Below are 27,167 nucleotides of genomic sequence, written 5' to 3'. Positions count from 1 at the left end.
AAATTTGAATGCAAACAAGCAACAGATAATTGGGTGTGTGGGGGTGTATGGGTGAATGTCTGAAACTGAACTTCTGAACTCTCAAGCAGAAACCTACTACTTGCTGGCTGCAGTCTTTATGGGCTGGCTGTAAATTTTGGTAACACCTGGACTGAAAAAAGCAGCACATCTTGAGTCCTCCGGTTAACAAAGAGGAGTTAAACACAACTAGCAAGTTCATGGCTGCTCATCTGTTTGGCTTCTGCATATAGACTATGTAGAGACTGAAAATGGTTCCAGAAAGAAGACCCAGTGCCTAAACAAAATGCCAGGGGATGACCACCATCATTTCTGTCCAACCTCCCAGAGGGGAAGTAAAAAATTAGCAAACACAGATCTGGGGATGGTAATGTGTAAGTGAGATAATCAAATTGGGTACTATCTCTGATCCCGTTCGTTCAGATCCACCATGGGCTGTTTTTTGATCCATCTCACTTGTGGCACAAGGGGGAAGAATGCTGAGCCAAGTGTTAAAGAGTGATACTCAAGTACTGTGAACATTGAATATTGGTTTTTAAAATAGGGCAGGTGGTTCTTTAAGACTTCTAGGAAAAATGAAAATGTACAAGAAGAAAAGTTAGATAAAAAATGGACTTTAGGATTACAGCGAAAACTACAATATTCCACAATAAACTGAAAATGGAAACAGTTATAAGGAAAATGTAAACTAAGTCAAATGAAGTGCCATATGCAAAGAAATGTCTCACAATGGCAATCTAATGGGTAATTTGCAGTCTTTATTCAGTTCCATATTCAGAAATCCATTGGAATCAATTACTAGTGGGAAGAGCAGGCATGAAACCATTTTCCACCTGCAACATGTCATATCAGAAACAATTCCATTATGCAGCATGAAAAAGGAGACAAATCAAACCTTGAGAAGTTTACCATGTGGTTTACAAATCTTTTTTTATGGAAGACTGTGTCCTTCCAAGAGTTTACTTGGTCTCTGAAAACTCCAGAGAAAAATCCAGAAAGTTAAGTTTATTCTGTCTTCATGCAAATCTTAGTTGAAATAATAGATTATTTATAATTCAAAAATCTATTATTAAAAAACTCACCACCACTGAAAGTTTTTTTAGAACTTAGGAAACTCTTCAGCTATCATAGAATTAGCATGATCATGCTAATTGACTACTTTGACTTGAATACTAAGTACCCACAGAGAGCCATGAAAAAGAAGTCAAATCATAATTTGGCAAGAGTGTATTAAAAGTCTGTGATCCTTTAATATGATATCTTTATAGCAATGAGGCATCTACATAGTTGGAAAGAGTCTGAATTACATGTACAGTTTCTCAGAATAACCCCCAACATTCTAAGTAAGTTTACTCTAGTAAGCTTGATAAACCAAAGTTGATGGCTCTCCCGTTTCTTTGGATAGCTTTCTAAATTACAGTAGCACAACCAATCATCCTAGCAGCCATGACAAACACAAATGCCTGGGCAAAAAGGGCAATCTACTTTTTGGACACTGCTGTTTAGACAGCATAGTTTAAAATTCAAAATAAATGTATAAAGTCGCCAGCACTTTCAGTATAGTTAAAAATGTTTCTGTAAATCAGATATCTAATTTTGGTCCAAAAAGTAACCTTGGTAACAAAAGTCCTTTTTTGAAGAAACTGAATTAGAACTGAACAATTTTTGTTTCCAAAATGTTAGAACCCAAGGAATTGTTTTTATGCTTTGCTTTTCTTTAAATATAAAAAATGCAGGTGTTTGTTCTCTGTTTATATTTCCTTCAGCAAACACATTCATTGTGGCCACTGTAAGGGAAATTCCCCTCTCTGTGAGTGTGTGTCTCACCTTCTGACCCTCTCTTGTAGAATCAAGGTCTAACGAGAGAACAGAAAATCTTGTACATTCCTGTTTTGCATGAAAAATCATCATCCTCTTTCAAGATGTTAAAATTCTACTCATAGTGTTTAGTTTTCTTCTCCAATATGATTTCATTTTAGATTTGTGCTTTTTACATGTTTTTTGGTGGATTTCTTTCTTCATTCTGTAGTGGGAAGATGCTTAAACTCCTTCTCTCTGCTCCAGTAGTGAGCTGAGGGAAAAGCCAGCATCTGCAGAGGAGCAATAACAGAAGAGGAGGATGGCTGGGCCCATAAAGACATAAACATCCATCCCTGGCATGCCAGGCTGCACTCACAGTACCACAAGGAAGCATAAGAGTCTCTCTGACCTGTGTGGCAGCATAGTCAAAAGCTGGAGCCTTTGATGTGCACCTTGCAGAGGATAAGTGATCTGGACTTTCTGCTCTGTAGGCAAAGCATCCAGCCTGAGACTCAGAGACCCTGTCATCTAAAGCTGTTCCATTGGCATTACAAAAGAAATCTTTTGTGTTGAGTCTGAAATGTCGTGTGTTGAGCCTGGAGCCCATTCAGAGCTTCCTTCTACTGCCTGCTGGCACAATGGGTTCCCTTAGCAGCCAACCCAGCCACATCCTAAAGGTAATTCAAATAGAAAATGTCCCCAGCCCAAAGAGAAACTCATCTCTTCTGATACAAGAGTACTCATTTACTTCACTGTCAAGGGCCAAAACTGAACCTTTTGTTGTCACCTATAACTTGCCATGTGAGTTACATGGCTACTAACCCTTTGGTCTCACAAAAGTTCAGAGGAATACTTTTATTGCTGTGCACAGCCCAAGTCATCTCCCACTGATAGAGCAAAATAAGGTGCTAGTGACACTTTCTCTCTACTGCGGTTTTTCGTTGAGAGTGAGCTGATGTTTTGTTCAAGGTTATTTTGTAGTAGGTTTGCAAACTGCAATTAGGCATAAGAAAATTTTCCTTCAAGAATGAAATTTACACTCTCAGTAGTGGAGGGGTAATGGGTAATGGGAAAGAAAATAATGCTGAAATCTTTAGGAAATTCACTTTAAAAGATTTGTTGGTTCAGTTAGGAGTAAAAGCCTGTAGCCTTGGTATTCCACCTCCCCCAAATTCACCATGCTGCAAGCTGTGTTTGAGAATCTTTTGGGAACAGCCATTTTTGTACAGTGTTCTTCATACTCTGTGCCATGAAAAGTCAGTAAAGTTGGAAATATAACTTTATTTCTGAAAGGCATGAGGTCTTTAAATTCTGGGTCTTGGTTCAACTTTTATGTATTCTTCACTTTTATTCTTCTTGCCTTTAAGTCTTAAATTAAGACTTTGATAGACAAAGCAGCAAAAAGAAAAACGAATACTTTTCTTTTATCTTCTTCCCCTTTGTGAATGAGTAAGACCAGTTTAGACCCCAACTGATATTTCCTATCAGTGGTAGCACTAATGTTACCACTTGTGATACAATGAAAATTTAATTTAATTAATTCTAATTCTAGCTAATACATTTTAATAATTATTCAGTATAAAAATTTTTAAAACAAACTGTATGGTAATTTACAGATGACTTTTGCAAGGCTCACCTCTATTACTCTTCTCATATAACACCTCATAGAAGGTGATAGTGAGAAACACAGAGGTTTGCCTGGTGTTACAGGAAGAAATACTCTGTCTGGAAGCAGAAACTTTGACTTGTGCCATGATTAAAATCCACAAGATACATTAAAGACAATGAACAGCTTACTGTTCACTGTTATTCAATAGGCAAGTGATATTCTTGCCTCAGCCACTACTAGCTCCGAACTTTCTGGAAAGTAGTATTAGATTGTTAAAAGAAGTTTACCTCTGGTGAAATGAAATATGATGAAAATCAAATACAAATAAATATGATGAACTTTCAGAAAAGCTGAACCATTTGTAAAAATTAACATGCTTTCAAGAAACATCTGATATCATTTCACTATCAGTTCAAATTTATACCCTTCGCATTTTAAAAAAATATGTAACCAGATCTGCAAGGTGTTTATCCTTTTTATTGCTCATCTTCTCTGTAAGGTTTAGCAGTATGTACCCCACACAGAAATACTGGAGGGCTCATCTCTTATGCCAAATGAGAACCCTATATTTCATGTTAGGGAGCACTTACTCAAAGGAATGCCCACATTTTTTATGGATGAGCTGTTCATTCACTTGTGTGAATAAAATATTCAAGGGTTCAGAATTCATAACCTGTTTCTTTAAGATGTTGCATAATTGTGGATAAAAGGTGATATTACAGTGAAAAACACTGCTAATTACCATTTATTATTATTTTCATTCATATCTCACTATTTTTAAGTTGCTCATAAAAATTTCTCTTCCTATGACTTAGTCCAGATTGTATGATAATAAGTGAATAAATAATGCCAGTGCTTTCCTATCCTGTTTTCTTTTTTTTTTCTCATGAAACCAGATTTCTAAATGTGAATCGTCACTTTGCATTCCCCACCCGAAAACACAGCTATAATTTTGTAGACATTGCTAAGTATCTGAGGTGAATGTTTGGTAGAATTCTGCTGGCATGTGACAAACAAACAAATACGTAAACAGAATAAATACAAATACAATACATTCTGCAGTATTTACCAGGATTCTGGGAAGATATTTTACTGACCTGAAAAACTATTTTATTTTTTTTCTCACATTGTGTCACACAAAGCATATTCTCTACAATCTGTGAAGCCTCACGTTAGGCAGAGTGAAAGTTAAGTGAATTTTAGGAGGATTATTTATTATATTGCAAATCACAGCCTGGCATAGTGCATTTCTTCACTGAAATATGCTTTTAGCACTTTAGAAATCCCTTTGTATGCATCTGAGTCGATTAATTTCTCTGCAACTATACGTGCTACTCAATATACTTGTTATGTGTTTGTCGCTCTCGGTGTGTAATGAGACATTTTTGCTGTTGCTGATAATTCTGTAGATTCCATTGTACCCAGACATATGGTGTCAGTTGTTTGAAGGCTTTAGAACCCCTCGGATTGGCTGTGATGTAAAAATTCAATAATCCCCATAGAAAACTTCGGACTTCTCAAACCAGAGTTTAAAATCCTCATGCTCGCTTGCAGACTGGGGAGTTTTAAAAACAAACGGGCCCTTGTAGATAATTTAGCATTAATGGCCCGAGTCAACAAGAAGTGCAAAGCATTAAGCCCCCAGGAAGAGTGATTCATAATCTGAGCTATGCTTCCACAAGGTATGTGCCAGATGGAAATATGTATAACCAGAGTTTTACCAGTAGTCAGAGTGTATTAAATTAGTCTTATTAAAGGACAGGTTTTCAATACTTTAGTAAGGAAGAATGACAATCTGCCTTCTCAATGTAGTCCTAATCCAAAGACAGAAGCAGCCAATTGAAAGACCCCATTGCTTTTGATGTGTTTTCTATTGAGCCAAGCTGAATGCAAGGCAGCTGCGGGGAATTGGAGGGCCCTGGTTTAGCAGATGCATCCGGTTTCCTCTAAACTCATAGAAGTCACCACAGGTCCTTCATATCATGTGTGTCTGGAGTGAAATCATGACTCCATCACAGTCATTAAGAGTCTTACCAACGACTAGGGGTGGATTTAAAATTTTACCCCTGGTATGAGTAGGCCAGTTTATTTTATTTGCTCTGGATATTAAATTTCCCTGACAAGGGTGTTCTGCTTGGATTGTCTCAGTGGGCCGGTAAGCAGAAGTGTTTGACTATTAAGTGTCTATAACCCTGTTACCTGATTTAGGCCATAAATACATACTTTCTATGCTCAGAACCTTGGTGCAAAGCATTTGTTATTGTAGCTGTCTAATAAAAAAATAGTTGGTCAAAGGCCAAAATTAAGTGAATAAGGACCATTTTCCTTTGCCATATCATGCCCTTAAGCAGTGTTTCACCAAGGCTGCAAAAGAATTTGTTAAACATGGCTGAGTACAGATAGTGTTTGAACAAAGAAGGAATAACATTTCCTCCATCCTTCTAATACATTTATTTCCGTGTACTGTGGTCAAGCATGGGTTTTTTAGGGAAAAGAAGTACATTAGTCTTCCATAGTTTTTAATGAACCACAGGGCCTGCACTTATTTTTATGTGTTACTTTTATAACTCTTTTAGGGCAGCAGTGCTCTGAAATCCAGGTTGTAAGTAGACCCCAGAAATACAGAGTAAATCAATTGAACAATGCACAACAGTTTGTAACCTCATTGCTCTTGTATATTGCAGGAATACCAGAATGGGTGCAGCCCAGCTAAAAATATTTCCCATCTTCATCTCTTTCTGAGAAAACTGCTTAAACCCCTTGGTTGAGCACTGGCTGAACACTGACCAGCCACTGTCCAGCAAACAGAGGTCAAATATGCAGCATGCAAGGCAAGATCAGTCTGGCTGTACAGCCTACATATGGGTGTACAAAAAAAGGTAAGTAAACTGGGAAAGCAAAAAAGGTTTTGGTCTTTAGGATTCCTTGAACTGCTTTAGGCTAAATTAATCTTTTAGGTCATGCCAGGAATAATATATCCCTGGTGATGAAAAGACACTTTTTCCTTGTAACACCTTTTCACTTTCATTCCCTCCTAGCATTAGTGCCAGGGGAATTTCCAGATGAGATATTTGAAAGCTTTTTGGTTTTTATATGCTGCTGGACCAGCATTAAGTGGTGTTACGTGTGCTGGAAGATTGAACTCCATTCATGTCTATATGATTTCTCTCCTCCTGTCTCTATGCAAGATATCCAAATGAGCAAACTCCATCCAGAGTTTCCCAAAACCACAAAATGAGAGTGTTTCCTCCTTTAAAGCTGGCATGGAGGGAGAGGAGCTGAGCCTTTTCTGAAGACACCTCTATCTCAGCTCTCTTTTGAAGTTCAAAAGATTAGGAGTACCCAGGTATACCACTCAGAAAACCAAAAAATGGTTTACTGAAGCCAAAAGTTTTGCCAAAATTTGATTTTACTCTCAAATATTTTCTTTTATATGACCAAAAAAATTCCCAAAATTAATCTTGCTGGAATTATCTAGGTAAAACAAATTTAATTCCATGATCCTCTCAGACACAGAGGCCAAGTTTGCTTGCAAGGTGCAATTTTCCCATTTCTTGTTCTTTGGATCATCAGAAGACCCAGCAGTACCTTCAAATCTAGTTGTTACCATTGCAATCTCTGATGTTTGTGTCAATATTTCTGCTGTCTGGAAGGAAAGAAAATGTTATATTTGACAATGGGGAGCTGTGTCGTTTGGAGATATATTGTTTCCCTCTCATATATAGGCAAGAGACCGTAGCTGATATCAAAAGAGTTGCACATGATGAGTTTTATTCTGTGGATAGGAAATAGTGTGATTCAGAGTGCTTGTTACCTTTTGCATGCTAATGCCCTGTTTCTCTAACTGAAAGGGTTCTATAAGTTGCAGATAAGTGTTTTGTGAATCAAGCCCTAAATCCTCTCTTTATTTTAACTGGAGACTTTAGCCAGTGGATAAGCACCATCAGACATTATTCAAACATTTTACGGCTTGCAAAGAAAGTATTTTATTTTTTTTTTAAAGAACACTTTAAATAAGAGAAAACAAACAGTTTCATTGGGAGAAGCCTGGTTATGGATATCTTCTTTCCACCCCAGTGGCTTGATGTGACTGTTAACCAGCATTTGGTTGCTTTATAACTGGTGCAATTATTTTGTCAAAGGTTGTAGGGTTTTTTTCCTCCTGTTGAAAAAAAAAGTTAGTTTACAGTTTATTAACTTAGATTACTGCTAATAGCTCCCATGAGTCTTTCTACTGAAACAAGGACCAGGATAACTGATTTCTTAAGGCCAATCTGGAAGACTTTAAAACACATTAATAGCTATCACTGAAACAGCAGGAGGAAGAATAATCTGTCATTTGGGTTTTTTCTTTTTTTCTTTCTTTTCTCTGCATAAACTTTTCCCCCAACTTTATCTGTTTATCTATTATTGTTGCTTGCTCTTTCTCTCCCTTTTTATCTTTTCCTTCTTTTTACAGCTATTAACAGGCTAAGTTTTCAGTGAGTGCAAATAATCAGCAAGGACTCATTTTTGACTGTTCAGGGAACACATTAGCACATAAATAGGAAACAAAGACTGGTTCAGGGAAAAAGTAAAATGATACTTTAAAGTGTGGAGGCCTGGAGTCAAAACACCCCAATTTCAAAGGAGTATAGATCCAGTGCAGAATATCATTCATGATTAACATTTGATATTTAAAGAAAAAAAAGGGGGGGGGGGTTAATGCATAAATATTTGTAAAATCAACACATCCAGGTTAAATAGTAAGGCATGCAACTGTGTAGTTTACATGTGTTTGAAGAAGGCAATAATTTATTGTATGGTTTTATCAGAAGAAAAGGGAAATTTCCTTCCTTCACAGCTTTGACATGACTTCTCCAGTCATATCTTTCCATCCTAATCCTCAGTTTTATGGCCAAAAGAGGAATGAATGAATGATGGTGAGCAGAAGTGCTTATTCAGTCTGTCTGAAATAGTGTCTGGGATATCTGCTGAAGACTACGACAAAAACCTTTTGCTTACTTTTGAGTCCCTTGTCACAGTTGCTATAGTGAATAATGGAGGAAATCTGATTTTCTGTGGAAGGACTTTAGGCAGTTAAAACAGCTGGGATGTTTGTTATCCAGGTACTAACATTGCAGTACTCAGTGCCAAACATCATGAGGAAGTGAAAGTATGAGACCGCATTTTCAGGAATAAGAGTGTAGATATAAACAGGGAAATTATACTATTCTGAGTGTTCTCGTTTCTTCTATGGATTGCAGTTGTGGTGTTAGGCAGTCTGGAGCATCAGCCATCCAGCTGAGATGCTGGGTGAAATTTCCTGTATTTCTTTCCTGAGTAGTGAAGTCATGCACTTGTTACATGTCTTGATTTTCATGGATTTGGTGCATTGCCTGATCAGAGAAGGAACCTTTACAATGATAGGTGCTACACAGTTAAAGGAACCAATAATTGTCCTTTCCTGAAAGATTTTATAATGAAAACATTCTTATTTCTATTATCTGAAATAAAGAGGAATTGGGGTGGGGGTGGGAAGAAGGGATGCTCCTCTGATGTCTAATGGGAAGATGCAATAAATCAGATATAGGATTTGAGACCTGAAAAGATCGAGTAAGTTCAGCTTAGATGTTTCAGTATTGTTCTTCCCACTACTTTGCGGGGGGGTTTTGATCAGATACAGCATTGCACACATGTGGGAAGTGAACTGAGACAGTTACTAAATCACTCGGCCTCTGCCCTTCAAGACTGCGAACTGGTGTTTGTCATAGCAACGTACTTTGAATTGTCCGTGATGTTATTAACCAGAATGTAGAACATGAAGGAAAGATCTAGCCTACCTGCAGCAGAGGTGTATTTTATAAAACAAGTAATAAAGTAAGAGCACAGAACTACTTCTTAAGAGTAATTCCTGAAAATGTTACCTGGGAAATAGATTAAATTATGCAGATTTCAATTATTGGCATCATCAGGTGCCATAAATCAGCATAAATTCCCTCAAGGTTGGTTTTATCATATTTACAGTATTTTACTGTGGTCTGTATTTTTGTTTAGCTGAAAAGCTTTGCAGACATATATTTTCATTAAAAATATATGCTTCCAGGAGTTTATGTCAAACCTACTCAATGCTTTAGTAGAAATGTTTTATTTTCAGTCCTGAATGGGGGTCATACCATTGCTCTGTCTCCCCATCACTTTCTGGTTTTGTTCTTTATCGATTCACAAATGTGTACTGAAGGACCCAATGTTATCAGACAGACAAGTTATAGCATAATCCTATTTTCCTGGAATAAGTTTTGCATATAGTTCTGTAGTGTGCTAGAAACATCCACTTATATGAGAAAATCAAAAAGTTAAAAAAAAATGCCCAATGGATTTATTGGGAAAATACACGTCATTTTCTACTACCAGTCCTTTTTGACACTCAGCTGTTGATGTTCAAGCACTCCTGTAGTAAAAGTGACTACAGTCTACGACAGATAGTATGGTAATGAAGTGGCATACTTTTCTGTTACACTGAAATTTCAATAAGGGTGGAATTTTGCCTTAAAAAGAGGGCAGTGATCTTCTCACAAACACTGTCCTTTGTCCTGAGGCACACAAAATCCCTAAATCCCTAAAATATTTTATCTAAAGATAATTTTGCACCAGCCCAGGCATTAAAAAGAAAAGTATATCAGATGCAGCTGGAAAGGTCCTGTTGCTCAGGGAGAAGGTAAATTAAAGGTTTCTATCTTATCTGTATTTCAATTACAATTTTATTTTTGGTCCCTGACAGTGCAGACAGTTGAAGTCTTGGGAAGTGGAAACATTCACAGGTGTAAGAAAAAAAGAATCTTTTATAGTGGAGATGTATATATTTGAACTATGTGGCTTTTCATGCAGGGTATACATGACATTTAAATAAAAATGTGGACTCTTTTGGGGGGCCTATCTGTTTGAGCTCATTTGAAGATGTCCTTTATTCTACCTTTTTTTTTCCTTAGCAATAATGACCTAGTTTAGGAGTCTGCAGGTCCATAGACCCCTAGAATGACTCATGGACACCAAACAAAGTCAGACCAGCACCTTTGTGATTAACAGTTTTGGTCCTTGCACAACTGGTTTAGTTAAGGCTGACCCCTAGAATGAATCATAGGGGTCAGCCTTAACTAAACCAGTTGTGCAAGGACCAAAACTTAATCACAAAGGTGCTGGTCTGACTTTGTTTGGTGTCCATGGTGTATATTTGTATCCAGTTTTCTGAGAACTGGATGACAAAGTCTTGAGATAAATACCTTTTAGCTCTTGGACACCTGGATCTGTGGGAAAAGACCAGAGAAGGCTTCTACCTCTTCTGTCGGGCTGTATGTATCCTTACATCAGGATGATGTAAGTCAGGAAAACAGGAAAGCTCTTCATGTCAGTACAGAAAGAAGATAGGTGAGTTGGAGCTCACCTTTATGGTTTCAGAAAGGCTAAGAAAGACTCTAAAAATCCGATAGTAGATTTGGGGTAAATGTGGATCTGAGCTGGGCTGCAATTGCTAAAACTAGTTTCTACTTGGAGCTTTACTGCAGACAACTCTGGTCTTTTCTGTTTTCTCCCAGATAAGAAATGCTCTGAAAATGATCCTGCTGACTGAGATTTCAGTACCTTCTGATTTTAGCTGCAACAACGCTATTTTAAAGTAGAGGGTTAACATCACTGAAAACTAGTGAGAGAAAGAGGCTAGAGAAGGTGAGAGGAGGTGAGAGAAAAAGGCTGGAGAAAAATTATAATCGTGAAAAAATGTCAAACACCAAAATTTTCTCAAATCTCATCATTTTCACTTGCTTAAAAAAGTTACATGTGAAAAGATCCAAACCTTTTAAAACAGAATGATTTAGTGAGTCTCTTATTGTCTACATGCATTCACACACATTTATCCTCTCAAGAATACTTGTATATTTGTGCCTGTGTGTATCAATAAGAGTCCACACATATGCAGCATTATTTTCTGCCTTCTCATTTGGGAAAGGAAGACTGAGAAGCATTTTCTGTCTTCTACTTTTCCTCTTGAAAATATTTTCTTGTGTCTGTCTCAAATTCACACACAAATATTCACTAAGGCAATTTCCACTCAACAGTTCCATGACTTGTTGCATTCTATATTTCATTATCTTCAGCAAAATGTGTGTCTCATCTTTGGTATTACAGAAACACATCAGGGTTTTCATGTGACACAGTTAAAATTCACAGTGTGTTCTTGGAAAGTGTGCCAGGCAAACATTTTAGGGTCTGGTGGTGTCCTATGGAGAAAGACCTGCAGAAATCACCAGGATAGAATGATGAATGGATTCTGGATTATATTGCAGTTGAAAAGTATCAGAAAGCTATCTAATACATCTTCTACTGTTTAGTGAACAGGACTCACATTAGGTAATGGCAGCAGAAAACATTAAAGACAATTGTATATGATGTAGTATTCGGTCAGATTCGTTCACAGTGTATAGTCATTTCCAAATGGCATTTTGCTGTTCTTTGTTCTGCAGCAGTGTCTAATATTTCTAAACATTTTTAGGCTCTGTGACACCTTAATGGTATACAATAACAGTATGCCTCCCTCTTAGAAAAATGGATACTCTCATTTTTCTAAACATTGTGCCTTTACCTTTAACCATTTCCATTTAAATGCAAATTTCAATCATGTCCACCTCTCTGTATTCCAACAGAAACCTGGGGAAAAGACTATACCTTAAATCCTCATTTCTCCATAAAGGGAGCTGTTTCCTTCAGGTGTGTCACTCCATGTTATCTATCTTCCTTCTCATTTTACACATCACCATTGTGGCAAGTTTAACTTGCAGAATTCACAAATAAAAAACAGTTTTCTTTTTTTGTTGAAAACTCTGCTGGTTTTATGTGCTAAAAGAAAATGGGCGTTTTTAGTTATATTTATTTCCTGTTAAATTTGTCTGACATAACTGTAATGGAAATTTCCCCTTCACGAGCCTTTGAATTATTCCCGGCATTTGCAACTGTTTATACACTCAAAAGTTTATAATTTCCTAAACAACTGTAGACAAATTAAGTTAATTTGTATCATAGGCTTGGATTAATCTTGCAATTATTGTTCCAGTTTAAAGTAAATAATTGAATTTCAGGGTTAAGGATAAAATGTGATGCTATGAAACATATGTGATACTGGTGTCAGTTTCCTGAATGTCTGTTCTTCGTATGCAGCTTAGCAACACATTTGAGCAATTCATTAAAGTGTCTCTGCTTAGTGAGTCTTCAGAGAGAAAGTTACATTTGAATCTGGTGTGTAAAAAACACTCAGAAAACAGCCAACTGAAACAAAACATCTCCCTCCCCTCTCGTCCCTCACCAAAAAACCAAATCCCACACCCTTTATCTCTTGTTAGTCCCTCTTGATTTACTTTTGACAAGAGAGGGCACTGTGATAACATTCTAAAGAGTGGACATATTTGTATATTCTTGCCTCTGAGACAGAAAGGAAGCCAGGGATTAACCCCTGAAGCAATTACTTTACAATATAGCAACTACTTCAACACAAAGCAGGATTGGCGGTGGGGGGAAGAGAAAATTTAACTAATTAGTGCAAGTCATGATGTTATTTATGGGAATTAGTTGGAAGAAATATTGTTGAGTGGGCTCATAGAAAAAAAGACTGATTTGAAGTGTATTTATTAATTCTCACTTTGAGTTATCATTTACTGGCTGAGAAATTTAGCTGAAGATACTTACTGGCTTCAGCCCTTCAAGAGAATTAAACATATTGGAAATACTGTGCGGGTATATTTTTTCAGCAATATGTGTAAACCTATATTAAATGCAGTTGTGTGGATTTCTAACTCTCCATCATATTTCTGGTATTGGGGGTTCTAAGACCATTTCTTGTAGGTCAGAAATATCTCGTGCCTGTCATTTTAAAACTAACCGTTAAATGTTCTAGCCATGATATACAAATTGCCTTGCAAATAGTGTGCTTTCTTTATTCATTTGGATGAAACTGATTTTGAACACCATTTTAAATGTAGATAATAAGTTAGGAGCAGTTCAGTTCTGAGGTGGCCAGGGTTCAAGGAAGGAGGCAACTTAAGACTTTAAGCATCTGCACTTTGAAAATCATATTATTTTTAAGTGTCACAGGCCGGGTACCTGGAACTGCTAGTTATTTTCAGAAAATCTTGTCTATGTGTGGATTATTGTTGTGGTTTTAGGAATGGCATTCCTCAAATTTAGTGCCCCCCCTCCCTTCACCCCCAAGACTCTCTTAAACCAGACACCACTCGCTTCCCCTGACCACCCCCCACCTTCCCCTTCCCACTCTGGGGATGGACTTGAGAACTGAAGGCACAAAAAGATTGAAATTGCAGATTGAATTAAGAACAGTTTACTGGAAACAGCAATGAGATAAGAAAACAAACACTAATAGCAACTATATTAATAACAAAAGTGTACAAAAATGTTCATTTCAAAGCCTAACCTGACTGCAGCCACATTTTCCCCTCAGGAATAGGAACACCTTTCTTCACAGAAGCCAGAAAAAAAGAATCCCTTTCTCCCAATCCCTGGCAATGACCTAAGATGGTATCGAACAACATTTGGGTCTTGGCCATGCCCACTCAGCGCAGCACATGGCAGACCAGAAATCCCAAGCTCAAGAGACCCGATGGGCTCAGCCTCGCTACTGTAAAAATATTAATTTTGTTCTGGTGGGAACTAGGATACTTATGAATGTAAAACTGTATTGGTGGTAGGGGCAGAGCATGTTTATCCTGTCTTGTTGCCATATGCCAAGTGCATTCTTGGTGAGATATTGTTGATAAGAATAAATGTTATCAGAAGGAAAGAAAAAATTAGAGGATGTTTTTAGCATTTTAAATTTTAATGACTATATTGTGGACCCTTAATTTCCTTTTTCTCCAAACTGCAACAACTACTGCAAGTATTCAGACAAATAAGTGTTTTCATAAATATTGCAGTTTATGTGAAATATATATGTTTAATCCACAATATATGTTTGTATTTCACTGTACTTTCAGATATCAGAGAACAGATTCCTATGATGACAAGAGATGGATTAATTTGGTTATGTAAGCCTTTGGGCCTTTGACTTTAGCTGTTCAGGGTTGATATCAATGGCTGGCAAGAGATGTGTGGGAATGATTGTGCTCTGTTAAATTTTACTCGTTTCTTGTAATACTTAGTTGGGGAAAAATCCCTGTGGTAGTTTGAGGAGTTATGTGACTACCTTGGTTCTCTTGTTTATATTTGTTCATGTGAACTTCATGCCAGGAGTCTTGAAAAATATGGAAGAGGTCCTTTCCTTTTCATAACAAAAAGTCCCATGTTCTTACCCTCAATTTTTTTTCTCCAAAATGTGAATTCTCTTTGTCCTATAGAAAAGCTATGGGAAAATGAAAAAAGAAAAAGTACTCTGAAAGTTTCAACTTTCTGACTTTAGTGGAATGCAGATGACTACATGACACTAAGTTATTAGAAGAGATTTCTATTTCCTGCAGAAGTGAGAAAACATCATTTGAGTCTACTTCTCCATTCTATTTTGTTCTTCTGCTTTTGAGCTTGAAGGATATATTAGCTAATGGGTAGTTCCCTGCTCTCTGTCTTGATCCAGAAACAGACAAAGAAAATTAACAGATAGTGCTTGAAGATTAGCTATCATTAAGTCAGGCTTTGACATATGTGGCTAATTGAAGAAATACCAGGTACAACAGGAAATGAAGAATAATGGGTAATACTTACTTAGAATAGACTTGTTTAGCTTTAAATCCAAGAAAAGTGTGATAGTGCTTAGATAAACTTAGGGGAGTTAAGATCTTACAGACTCCTCACACACTGCTTACTGTTAAAAACTCTCTATCCCAGATGGTAATTCTTTGACAAATGTTATTTTTTTTAAGTGACAACTGATAGACCTTGTTGTTAACAAAATTATAATCCTTTTCTTTAGTATGATGCAAAAACTTGTTTCTTGGATACTTTTTGTTTATTTTTGCATTTTGGCTTCCCTTGACTTACTTGAAAGGTAGACAACTGCAGAATTGGACCTGAGTGTTTCAATAGTTACTGTTTCCACATGGGCCACTGTAAAAACAGGATGGAGTCATGGAGAGCTGAATTATTGCAAAGCTGAAGCAGAAGAGGAAAGACTTTGTAGATCCAGACTCTGCTTACATCTCATCTGTGCTTTCATCTCTCCAACAGTCATTGCACAGGTGTGCATGACAGATGAATCTATATTGCCAAAGTGGAAAGCACACACATTAGCTTCTGGGACCTTGTCAGGATTACACAAAAAAAAGAGGGCTTATGGATCACTGTAAAATCCAAAGGTGTACCATTCAACCTGGAATTTGGTCTGATACTTGCTATTTGCACAGCTTTCAGGAAAGGCTGTTTAAGTGAATAAAACATGATTTTAAAAGATTCTTATCAAGAACCATAAGAAACTTCAGAAAACATTCTGGTACCTAATTTGAAATACAGTGCAGAAAAGTCATCAGGATATACTGATGGCTTTTATGAAATAAACCCATTTTCTTCAGGCAAATAGATAGGGATTCATTCTCTTTTTCTGCCTACCCCTATGGCATGATAATGATGCGTGGAGCAGTTTGTGTGTGAGTGTGGGGCGTGAGGGTATTTAAGCAAGCAGCCTCTCTATTACATATTTATATTGAGAGCATGCATAAAGTTCTAGCACAAAAAAAGAAAAAGAAAAAACCCCACCAATCTAAACAAAAAACCCCAACAAAAACCTTTGCAAGCCCTAGGCTTATATTCATCTGCGGCATGTGGTTGACTGGCAGGCTGAATTTTGTCATGAATAATGTTTAAAAGGCACTGGCTTTCTTCCATGAGCAACACATAACTTTTCTGAGCCACATCTAAGGAGGCAAGTATGTAAACTACACACTTAGAACCTGATCATCTTTGTGTAGTTATTTTCCTACTTCCTATTTTCAATTGTCTTTGCCTAAAATGGGTCAGAGTTAGCAGTTACCTATGAAGGTGCTATAATGTTGATGAGTTTTGGTTTACTGCTTGCTGTAGTGGGTAGAAGAAGGCAAACCATGGGTGAAAGGTGAGCAGCCAGGTCAGCAGCTACCCAAACTGACACAGACAATGAGGCTCCATGAGTTTTTTCCAGTGGAGATACTGCACCACACAGTTCCATTGTATAACATGTCACACACAAGAGGCTATCACAGCTTCTTATGATGTCTCGTACATCACAGAACAGAATTTGACTTTTCAAAATTAACCTGTTTAAAGATCATAAATTCTGCCAACCGTTCATCTGCATGGGGGAATCACATCTGAAAATTAAATCCTGAAGTGTGATCCATCTGTTTTCGCTGTCAGGCTCAGCCCCAGGAACTCCTAAGCAGTTGTTGTTGCTGCTGCTTTTTAATAGGGTAGGACAGTAATGCACAGTCCTCCAGATGTGTCCTGATCTTGTCTTGAGATTCACACACTTGACCTCAGGTTGATATTGAAAACCCATCTGAGGCCCAACAGAATTACACTGCCCTTCATAAAGAGTACAAAAAACTTCCGAAGCAGAAGTGCTGGAAAATGTTCAGTAACCAGTGGATGGCTCTGATATAAACTTTAGTAACCTAGTGAGAGTGGAGAGAAAAAGGAGGGAGTTTTTCTGACTTCTAGTGTAGCACAATACTTGTTCTTGCCTCCTGAAGTCTAGTTATTGAATGCTTAATCATGTGACAAGGAGGACTGTGTTGCAGCATATCAGAAATATAAAGACAGATCATTTTCTTTCCCCAAAAGTTTGGTAATTATTAACTCAATAAAAAGCAGACCTTTTTTATTTTTGCCATCATCTATGGGTAGGAGTGAGCAGCAGGTAATTCACTGTCAGAGCATTTCTAATTTTAACTAGTGTGGGTATTTCTCAGATAAGCGAAGAAAGGTAGTGAAACTGTGCATTGATACAACTCAGACAATGAGCCTCTGGACCTACTGTAAGTGCTGATAATACAGACCCAATGCCATTCAGTGTCTAAGTCATTTCAAACAACCATATTTAATGAGATCTGAGTCTACACTGCCCTGAGCAGAACATTAATATAACACAAGGCACTGAACCACTCTAACGTCCCATTCACTTTATACAAAGCAATGCGAGGGTGACTCCAAATGACAAGTTGGCACTATGATTCCTCTTCTGTTCCTTAGAAACACCAGGTGCTGTGCTGAGAAGCAACCAGCTTTACGTTTTGAAAACCTGAAGCTTGTTTTCTTACTGGCTGCAGTGGACCTCTAGGGATAGTTTTGTAAACCACCCAAACAAACCTCATTTTTTATTGGAAGTGTGCACAGAACAAATAGAAGGGGAAATACTTTGCAATGGAATATTTTTGATAAGTGCAACTTTAAGAAGAAAGTTGACATGAAGGACTGCCTTCATCATTAAAGAGCTGCATGGTACAAGCTGCCCTGCCTTAATCACAGCTGTCATGAGAAAAGGAAATAGATTTTTAGGGTCCAGATAGGATTTCTCCTTGGAAATGTCAGGAGTGATTGATGTAAGACACAAGTAAAAAGCTACTCACTAAACGTGTGTTGTCTACACTTTGAATCCTGCCTCCCCCCCACCCGATATGGTGTTGTCATGATTTTAACAAGTCACAGGAAGAGTTAAGCTGTGCTTCTGAATAAATTAGTACAGTCACAAAATGACACTTCCCTGACCTTTGCAAAAGGTGGAGAGTATAACGGTAAGACATACAGGGCTGTTAAACAATGTTGTTTTTTTTTTTTAACCACTCTGACAAAAGGTGCAAGCTCTTTAAAACAGTTTCCTAATGCACTTCAGCAAGAGAGCTAACTGACTGTCATAAGATGACATGCGTAACACAGAGATCCTGCTACACATTTTGATGCAAAGGAACACCCTGTTAGTTGAAAATCACTGCTAACTGGATTCAGATGTTAGAGATGAAGTACATGGAGCACAGTACATTTGGTAAAGCTTAAAGAAGCTTTAAAAAAAAAGAACATAAATCTTTAGCTGTGGCCTTTTATCAGCTCTTAATTTGTCATGGTATTTTAATTACTGACAGTGTAAAAGTTTTAATCCATATGTTAGGGGAGATGATTCTTATTTCTTGCTCCTTTCCTTGAAAAACAGTTTTTAAAAGTTATCAGGCCTGCATGCACATGGAAGTTTTAAAAGCTTGCAATGTGCCGTATCAAAGTTCTCTTAGCTCCATGTTGTGCACATATTCAGAAAGTTTTATCCATGTTGACTTTGGAAGTTATAAATTCAAACCTTAAAAGTGACATAAATTTCTTTGGATGACTCCAGTTTGATGGGACCTGATTTTCAGAGGGCTTCTGCTCAGCATTGCTGTAAGTTGCATTTTAATTGTTTCAAGACGGGTATTCAAATAGATAAGTATAGGATTTGGGGTGTTTGAAAATAAAGAGCAAACCTGATCTCTTATGTGGTGAGACCCTGTTTTTGCTATTTTTTTTAAATTTTTTTTTATTTTTGTGAGATTGTTGCTGTTTTATTTTCAGACTTACATGTGTGACTGCTGAGACATACACAAAATATGATCAAATTGGTACATGAAGCTAAGGGAAGCAATAAGGTATTCTCAGTACTGCATGACTGCAGTTAAGTCATTTTGAAATCAATAATCCCCTCGCAATTCACTGTGCCACTTGACTGGACATACAGATGCAGATGCCCTTGTAAATGAATTTACATCGCACTGTGCTTGTAGCCATATAATCTTTCTTCCCTTCTCAAGTCTGTCCCATTTTTCCTTGCTTCCGTTATGCATATGAAACTGAAATTAAGATTGCATGTAAAGTTGACTAGCTAATCCAGGTTATTTATTGGAAATGAAACTATATAAGCATACAATATATGGTTTGTTTAAAATTGATTTACCTAACTCTTCCCATAGTCCCAGGCAAATACAATTGTTATACAGCAGAGAATTGTATTGTGGAGGAAAAGAAACAGAAGAAAAAGAAGGTATCAATAGATAATTTGCAGCTAGTTTATGGGGGACTTCAATTTGGTAATAAAGAGGGTAATTCATCAAATAGAAAAATTAGACATGACACTAAATTTAAAATTCTTATTAGCTACAATAAGTAAAGATTTTAGCATGAAAACTATGCGTATTTCAAATGCTATCTCAACATTGCTTGGACACAAGCTTAGACTGAAGTCCAGGAGATGGGTCATCTCTAGGAATGCAAGGTTCTTGTTAGCACCTTTCATTGGTCCAGCCATGCCTTCTCCTCTCCCTGCACTGTCTGCCTATCTCTACCCACCTGCCCAGGCGTTGACATCAAGACACTGAATTAGCCAGAAAGAAATTTGTAGTGTCTGAGATTCAGCTGTGTCAGAGTCACAGGCTGCAAGGGAAGATGGCATACAGAGAGCCTGAAGTTCATCTGTGCTACAGAAACTCAGCCCTGTGAAGCGTGCAGTGGAAGTGTGAATCATGAGCTACAAAGAATGGCATGGCTTAGCAAGATTCCTAAACTGATTTCTAAGGCTGTGATATCACCAACCGTCATCACTGGTGTGTATTGCAACATCATGAAGGAATCCAGGCTCTGACAAACCAGACGTGATATTTGATGGTAACATGCCTGTCCATGGTGGGCCTAGATGATCTTTAAGGTCCCTTCTAAACCAAGCCACTCTATCCATCTATGATTCTTTCCATGATCTGGCCTGGTCCAGAAGTCTCTAGGGTTTTGGCTATCATAAGCTGCAGGTCTGTATGTTCTTCCCCTTCACAAGGAATGACATCTAAAGCAGAAGGTCTGTGGCATGGTAGGTTCTTGCATTGAAGTCTGAGAAGTTACCTTTTGCTGACAGCCTTCAGGAACTTGAACGCAAGGGAAATGATCTCTTTCAACCATCAATGCAGGCTGCCTTAGGGGAGAAAATGGAGCAGGGCAGCTGAGGAATAATCAATCACAATGACATGCCTTCCTTACTCTCAATAGAGATTGGTTTGAATTCTGAATCATGCCTCACTTTTCACATATTTCTTTTATGTATATATAAGCATATGTATCTATGCATGTATGTATTTAAAATACATATGGACACACACATGCAATAATATTTACCAGTGTATTTTTATACTCCAAAAATGCCCAGCTTTTTTTGAATTCTGTTCAAAAAAACCAGAACCACTGGGCCACAGTGACCTTGTGGTAATCACCTCCCCAGGCTAAGAGTATGCTGTGTTCACAACCTATCATTTTTGCTGAATGTTCTCTGTGTTCTTTCTCATTGCTAGGAATAATATTCTTACCTTAAGACTAGGACAATATCCACATCATACTCATGGAAACCGAGATGTAGAGAAGACAGATAAGCAGCATAGATGGAAAGAGGAGTAGGTAGGAAAAATGGCTATGGTTCATCACATCTAACTTATTAAATAGGCTTCTCTTGGGCCCATCTATGCTAAAAGTGCAGAAGCTTTGGGTTTCTACATTTACTTTAGGTAGCACAACATAACTGCTTTTCTTCAAGGAGGTGGAAAAAGCAGACTACAGAAGGCCTGTGCAACACTGTACACTTGCCTGTGTGAATGTGGACATTCCAGCCAAAGATGCATTTATCTTATTCTTAGATGCTATTTTCCGTTTTCTGTAGAAACAATAGTTTCTTATTACTCTAAGTTGGCATGACGTGTGAAAAATCAGATGCTGCTTCGTGCAGACTGAGAAAGTCACACACATTTTCACTCTGTTTACAATCTTTCATAACAGCTTCAGTTTGGAGAGGGATCTACCTGCATCTTGCTTTCCATTGCATTAAAAAAATTCCTCTTTCATTATTTGTTTGATGAAAAACAAAAGAAATGAGATCTACGGCCTATATTGGTAAGTCATAAGGTTTTGTCAATCTCCAGAGATTTACCTGTTCACCTCATAATCTTCACTAAATCCCTCAATGTTGAGTTGGGATAGCTTCATGTTGCTTAGAAAAAAAATCCCTAATCATTACCTCATATCCTATTACCCCATCCCAAATCTTGAAAAACGCTTTTTTCCTGTCACACACTGATAGAAATCAAGGCCAGTTGGATGGGGCTTTGAGCAAGCTGGTCTAGTGGGGGGTGTCCCTGCCCATGTAAGGGGAGTAGGAAATAGATAATCTTTAAGACTCCTTCCAGCCCAAACCATTTGATGATTCTACAATACTGTTCCTGCTGTAAGTTGTTCTAATTAACTGTTATGGCTAATCTAACATTTGTGCTATGTCTGGTTGCATGGGCATTGCTGAGTCTGGCATAGTGCATGAAATACCTCATTCCACAGAATATTTGAAAGAAACAACACAGAAGAACCAGAAATTCTGCACTCTAATAATAAAAAAGTGAAGCAGACCTAGGAAGAAAAAAATCAATTTCCTTCTTGTATTTCAACATTCTGGAATTTACTTCTTCATCTCATCCAGTTGCCCAAAATTCTGCCAAAAAACTTTTTCCTGCATGAATGTAGACATCCATCTTTCTTCTGGTTTTCTACCCCTCCATCTGCTTTTCTCTTTTTTTTTCCTAATCAGAATTAAAAAGAGAGACCTCAAAAAACTTCTAGCCAAAAAAAATTAAAATTCCTTTGCTTCAATGAAATTACTTTGCTCTGATGAAGCAATGTTTTTTGGATGAAAGTATTTTCTGTTATCATGTTCCTATAAATTCCATTTAAAAATATATATAATCATGAGAAACTCAAAGTGAAGTAGAAAGTTCAAATGATATCATCCTCAGTGTCCTCTTAGAGAAAACCTATCCTAGCTGTCACATACCTGAAACTTTCAGCTTGTTTTTGTGCTGAAATAGTACAAAGCAATGAATTTTTTATAACTTCAAATCTTTGTTACTGCTGATTTACTAAAGATGTACATGACACTGCTTTATTTCACTCTCCAGAGGGCTTTGCATCTATGTATCTATGTCTGCTGATGCATATGTGCCTGTATGACTGAAATGAGATTTGCTTGACTTTATGAACTACATGCCAGACCACATCTGAAGAACTACTGAGCTTGCAAAGTGCTGTACCACACTCCTCCTTCCATTCTCTCTCACTCTCTCTCAGTGCTGATAGTTCTGGCCCTTCAATATTTTTAACCATTTCATGACTAAAAGTTCAGAGAACAAAAGGGATTCTCTTTATGTGTGAGTAGGGTATGCTCTGTGACTGGAGTTTATTTACTGGATGCCAAAGCAGGACTATGTACCTTTCTCAACTGAGTAAGTTACATGATATGGTCAACATTTCAGAAATGTTCAGACTGAGACTCAGGCCTGCAAAAATTCTCAGAATTGGGAAATAGAAACATTTGGAAAATCTGATTACGCACTAAGTCAGAACAGAAGTTTTTTGGATGCTTAGAGTGCTTGAAAAAACCTATCCTTTTAACATCGCTTAAATGAGTTCCTGCAAAATATGGCCTTAACTGAATGTGTTGAGAAATTTGAATTATGACCCTGCATACTCTTTTCCTACACCTCAGACACATTTCTGCTGTCATTAGTGTTGCTGTCAGTTAGTTAGCTTTAGGCTTTAGTTAGCATGATTAAAATTAGGATGTTCTTATTTTGGAATTTTTGGAAGTATTTTTCCTGATATTTCATATAAGTAGTAAGAGGTTTTTTTTCTTTTTTCCAGATTTGCACAGTCCTTGCCAGTTGGTCTTTGCACTGCAGGTCCAGGATAGCATCCTGATTTTCTGAGTATGTCATCTGGCAATGCTGGTTGATGTCTTTGCATGAATCTAAGGAAAGAATGTGCTTTTTAAAAGGAAGACTTTGACTCTGTCAGAAGTAGGCTGTGTGCTAAAGATTTGTTACTCCATAACAAAAGGCAGTCACTGATTTGCAGACACAGCTCACACTGATGTCAATGAAAGCTGCACATAGAGTTCAAGTGTGCAAAGGGGCCCTTTGCCTCTAATTCATCTCAAGGCTTGCCTTATTTCATTACACAGCTTTGAGCTGAATGAGATCGGGACATATTTTTAAAGATGTTGGCTGCAGATCCACACCGATGAGAAGTGAGAAAATCCTTGCAGTTCCACGGACAAGTCGAAAACCTGCCTGAACAAACTGCCAGTTCAACTGTTCTTAAAGCAGCCACAGACCAGGGAATTTGTGCACACAACTGAGTGTCAAATACTCTCCTGGTGTGTTTTGGCGTAATTTCATTTGCTTCAGTGGAGGCATGATGGTTTTCATCAGCTAAAGATCTGGTTTTAAAGTACACATATATATTTTGAAGCTCCATCCTCAAAGTTCACAAGCTTGGGTTTTGTTTGGGTTTTTTTCTGTTCTCTCTGGGGTAGTTTCACTGAGCTGTTCCTATATTGTTTTATTTTTTCTTGAAGAATCTAGACACAATAAAAACTGTAGGGCTGGTCAAGGAATGCTATGTTAAAGTGTAACTTCAGAAGAAAAGTAGCACAATTCTACACTGGCCAGTACAAACAAAGGGGTTTTTTTTTTTAAATAGCCTCTTTACATACTAAAAAAATCATTACCTTTTCTGCCCCTAATTTTTTTCTCTATAGCCTTTCTTACACTGATACTCTGTGTGTTGCAGACTGATAAACAGCAGTCACTGACTCTATTGCAGTTAAACCATAGAAGGAAAACTAGAATGGTCCTGAAGCAGCCACATGGAAGGGAGAGGGGGAAAAAGGTAAGTCAGAGTGTTAACAACTCCCGAAGTCTTTACACACCAGGGTAGAACTTACTTTGAGTTTAAAATAATGCAAGTCTATGCCTCTACAGCAGTCAGAGAATCACAGCATTGTTAGGGTTGGAAGGGACCTCTGGAGATCATCCAGTTCAACCTCTCTGCCAAGGCAGGATCACCTGGAGCAAGTTACACAGGAATGTTTCCAGGTGGGTTTTGGATATCTCCAGAGAGGGAGACTCCACGACCTTCCTGGACAGCATGTTCCAGTGCTCTGCCACCATAGTTCCCTAGCTAGGCAGGAATAAACAGGCTGTGCAGTAGATGACATGTTATTTCCTAAGCCAATGAAGCACTGTTGGTGGAGAGTTAGAAATTTGTCACTATATTTTGTTATTGTTATTTTGATCATCCTAGAACAAAGCATTCAGAAAGCAGGAATCCTAGTCTCATACAGATTCTTGAGGAATTTCTGAAGGTGAATTTTTCACCACAGTCATGAGCTAGTCATATTAGCAGAGCTGACCAGATCTGAAGAGACACTTATCCATCATCTAACATTCAGAGAAGACTCATGACAGTTCTGAACTGTATCCAGTGTGGACACCACAAATCTGGCAGGACTGCACCACTTAATTTCAGGGCTAGAGACATCACAGCCTCTTCACCACAAGGCTCTCTGCACATTAGTTGAGTGCTCAGCCAAGTCTCCTTCCCTGGAAGACTCTTGTCTCCTTTCTGTGAGCTACTGCTAGAATTCCCCTCAGCTTGTCTTTCTAAAATATGCAGTATAATCCTAAAAATGTTTTAGGTGTGTGACTTGTATTGTCTGGAAAGTTGGAGTATTCTCCACTGCCAAGACTGCACTGCTCACAAGCAGTGTGTTCGCACTCAAGATCCTTGCAGACCAGCGCGGTTGCCATAATTGAAAACAGTATCTGTTCGGCATTCAGGCTGAGCTGAGAGTCTGTTTTCCATGTTCATCACTGCTAAATTAGTTATGCTATTACTGAGTGGGGAATTAAGGTGTAGGTTTTCAAAGTCTCCAGCATTAAGTTACCAGTCACTGTCCCAAACTGTCATTTTGGTTATGCAATTAAAGTTTCCCTGAGAGCGTTTAAACAGAAACCAGAGTGTGCATTTCCACAAAGTGTTTCACATCCATTCTTTTTCATAGAAGGCTGAAGAAAAAATTAATTTTGATAAAATGTTAGGTCAGTGTTTCAGAATGTACTATGACAGAGAGCATGAGAGAATTTGTGGCCAGTATGCCCACCTAGACTAAAACCCAGCCGTACAGTGGAGTCTGAAATGATCACCCATTGGCTTTGCAACTCCCAGTCTGTATATTTGCAGGATGAATTCTGTTGTGAGCAATTCCCTTTCAACTTTAATTTTCCCTGGCTGTTGCAAATGGGAGGATCATTCACCTCTTTGACATAAACTGTTATGTTTTTGTACATTTTTCAATAGCTGCCACAGAAATGGATGCATTCTAGCAGGAGGCAGAATTATTCAGCCACATATCTGTACTCCTTTCGCTCATACATTATACTACATTCTAATTTTATGTGATTGTCATTAATTTACTAACAAATTATTTTTCTTATTTCAGAGTCAGAGCAGAGATAACAATTTTATAAGTATTGAAACCAGCCAGGCATCTTGAATATTTCCTTGACATATTTTGGTGTATTCCTAAGTTGCTTTATCAGTCATTAAAGCTCAGCTTGCAGTACTTAACAATCTTGGCCTTGATCCTATATGCATGCATATGCCTTGCTTTATGCATATAAGCACTCTCATTGAAATCAATATTCATCCACATTACATTAAGTACACACATAAGTGTTTGCAGGATTGAGGCTGCCTTTTTTTTTTTTCCCTGTATTCATACTATTTTCTGCCTGGTGTCTATTGTAGTCTTTTGAGTAAATGATTTGTAGGCTGAATAGGGCTCTTCAGATCGCATTCCTCACTGAATGATACAATTCCTCATGTAGTGCCAGGACCCACTCAAGGCTTTTCAGTTCTGGAGGCAATATTAACTTCCAGTTCCCCAAAGAGCAAAATTGAATTTTGTGATAATGACACAAAATATTCAACAAGTGTGTACAGGGAGGTGTTGAGGCCTGAGGGAAGCCAGTAAGGACAAAGTGGATGAGGGTTCAGAAAGGCCAGAGGATGTTATAGAGAGCAGTGTGTGTGTATTGGAGTAGTCCATAAGATCTCAGTAGAGCTCTGTGTTTTCGAGGGAGCCAGAGAAGCCATGCAGATCTTGAGGGAGGAAGGGAGTGACAAAGAGAGGAAGTACTGCTGTTCGTGGTAGCTGTAGATCTTGTTCCATCAAATAGATGTGGATCATCTATTTGCACAATAAGTTAAAAAAGCTTTCAGGGAGGCTTCCTCCTGGAGATGCAGAATCTAATGCTTTCATGGCCCTCCGTTCTTTTCTGAGGAAAAGAAAGCATTATTGATGAGAATGGATCTTGGAAAGTTTTATTACAAATGTTCTGTTTTAAATATTAGACCCTTCTAGAACAAATTACACTTTATTAATATTTTGTGTTAGGATCATTATGGATGACTTAAAATGTTGGATGGAATAGAGGACTTTATGCCTCTTACTAGATCTTGTGTGTCAGGCTATTTAATCTGTCATTTTTCAAGGGCTTTTGAGGTTTTTTCAAGAATGACTTGTGTCTTAATTCATTGCAATTATTAAAATTCTTCAATTAAAAAAAAAAAATCCTATTTGTTTCCTGCCATTTGTGCTGGCTCTTTGTGTTCCATCTACCACAATTAAAAAAGGACCAGTCATATTCACTGCTATTTGCAGTAAATTTATCTCTGAAGTTTGCGTGTACCACCACTGGAATTTTTGTCTTATAATGGTGATAAGACGGTTTTGTCTCTTATTTAACTTTGTGTAGCTACACTGAAAAGTAAAATATGGAAGCATTTTTTGGTTCTGATGTTGGAGTTATAAATATAAAACAGAAATGCTGTGTTTTACCTGAAAATGTTTCTGTAA

General features: G+C 37.7%; 1 long non-coding RNA gene across 1 annotated transcript in view; it reads left to right on the top strand.

The window, feature by feature from the left end:
• The window catches only part of LOC109144480, a 44,978-nt gene extending 18,092 nt beyond the window's left edge, over positions 1-26,886 (top strand). The window contains exons 2-3 of the long non-coding RNA XR_002045281.3: positions 6,112-6,306; positions 23,108-26,886. This is a non-coding gene — a long non-coding RNA (uncharacterized LOC109144480). The remainder of the gene's footprint in view (positions 1-6,111; positions 6,307-23,107) is intronic.
• The last annotated feature ends 281 nt before the right edge of the window (positions 26,887-27,167 follow it).

Source organism: Corvus cornix, chromosome 5, assembly GCF_000738735.6.
Source record: "Corvus cornix cornix isolate S_Up_H32 chromosome 5, ASM73873v5, whole genome shotgun sequence".
Taxonomy (NCBI): domain Eukaryota; kingdom Metazoa; phylum Chordata; class Aves; order Passeriformes; family Corvidae; genus Corvus; species Corvus cornix.
This window is presented reverse-complemented; position numbering and strand designations above follow the sequence as displayed.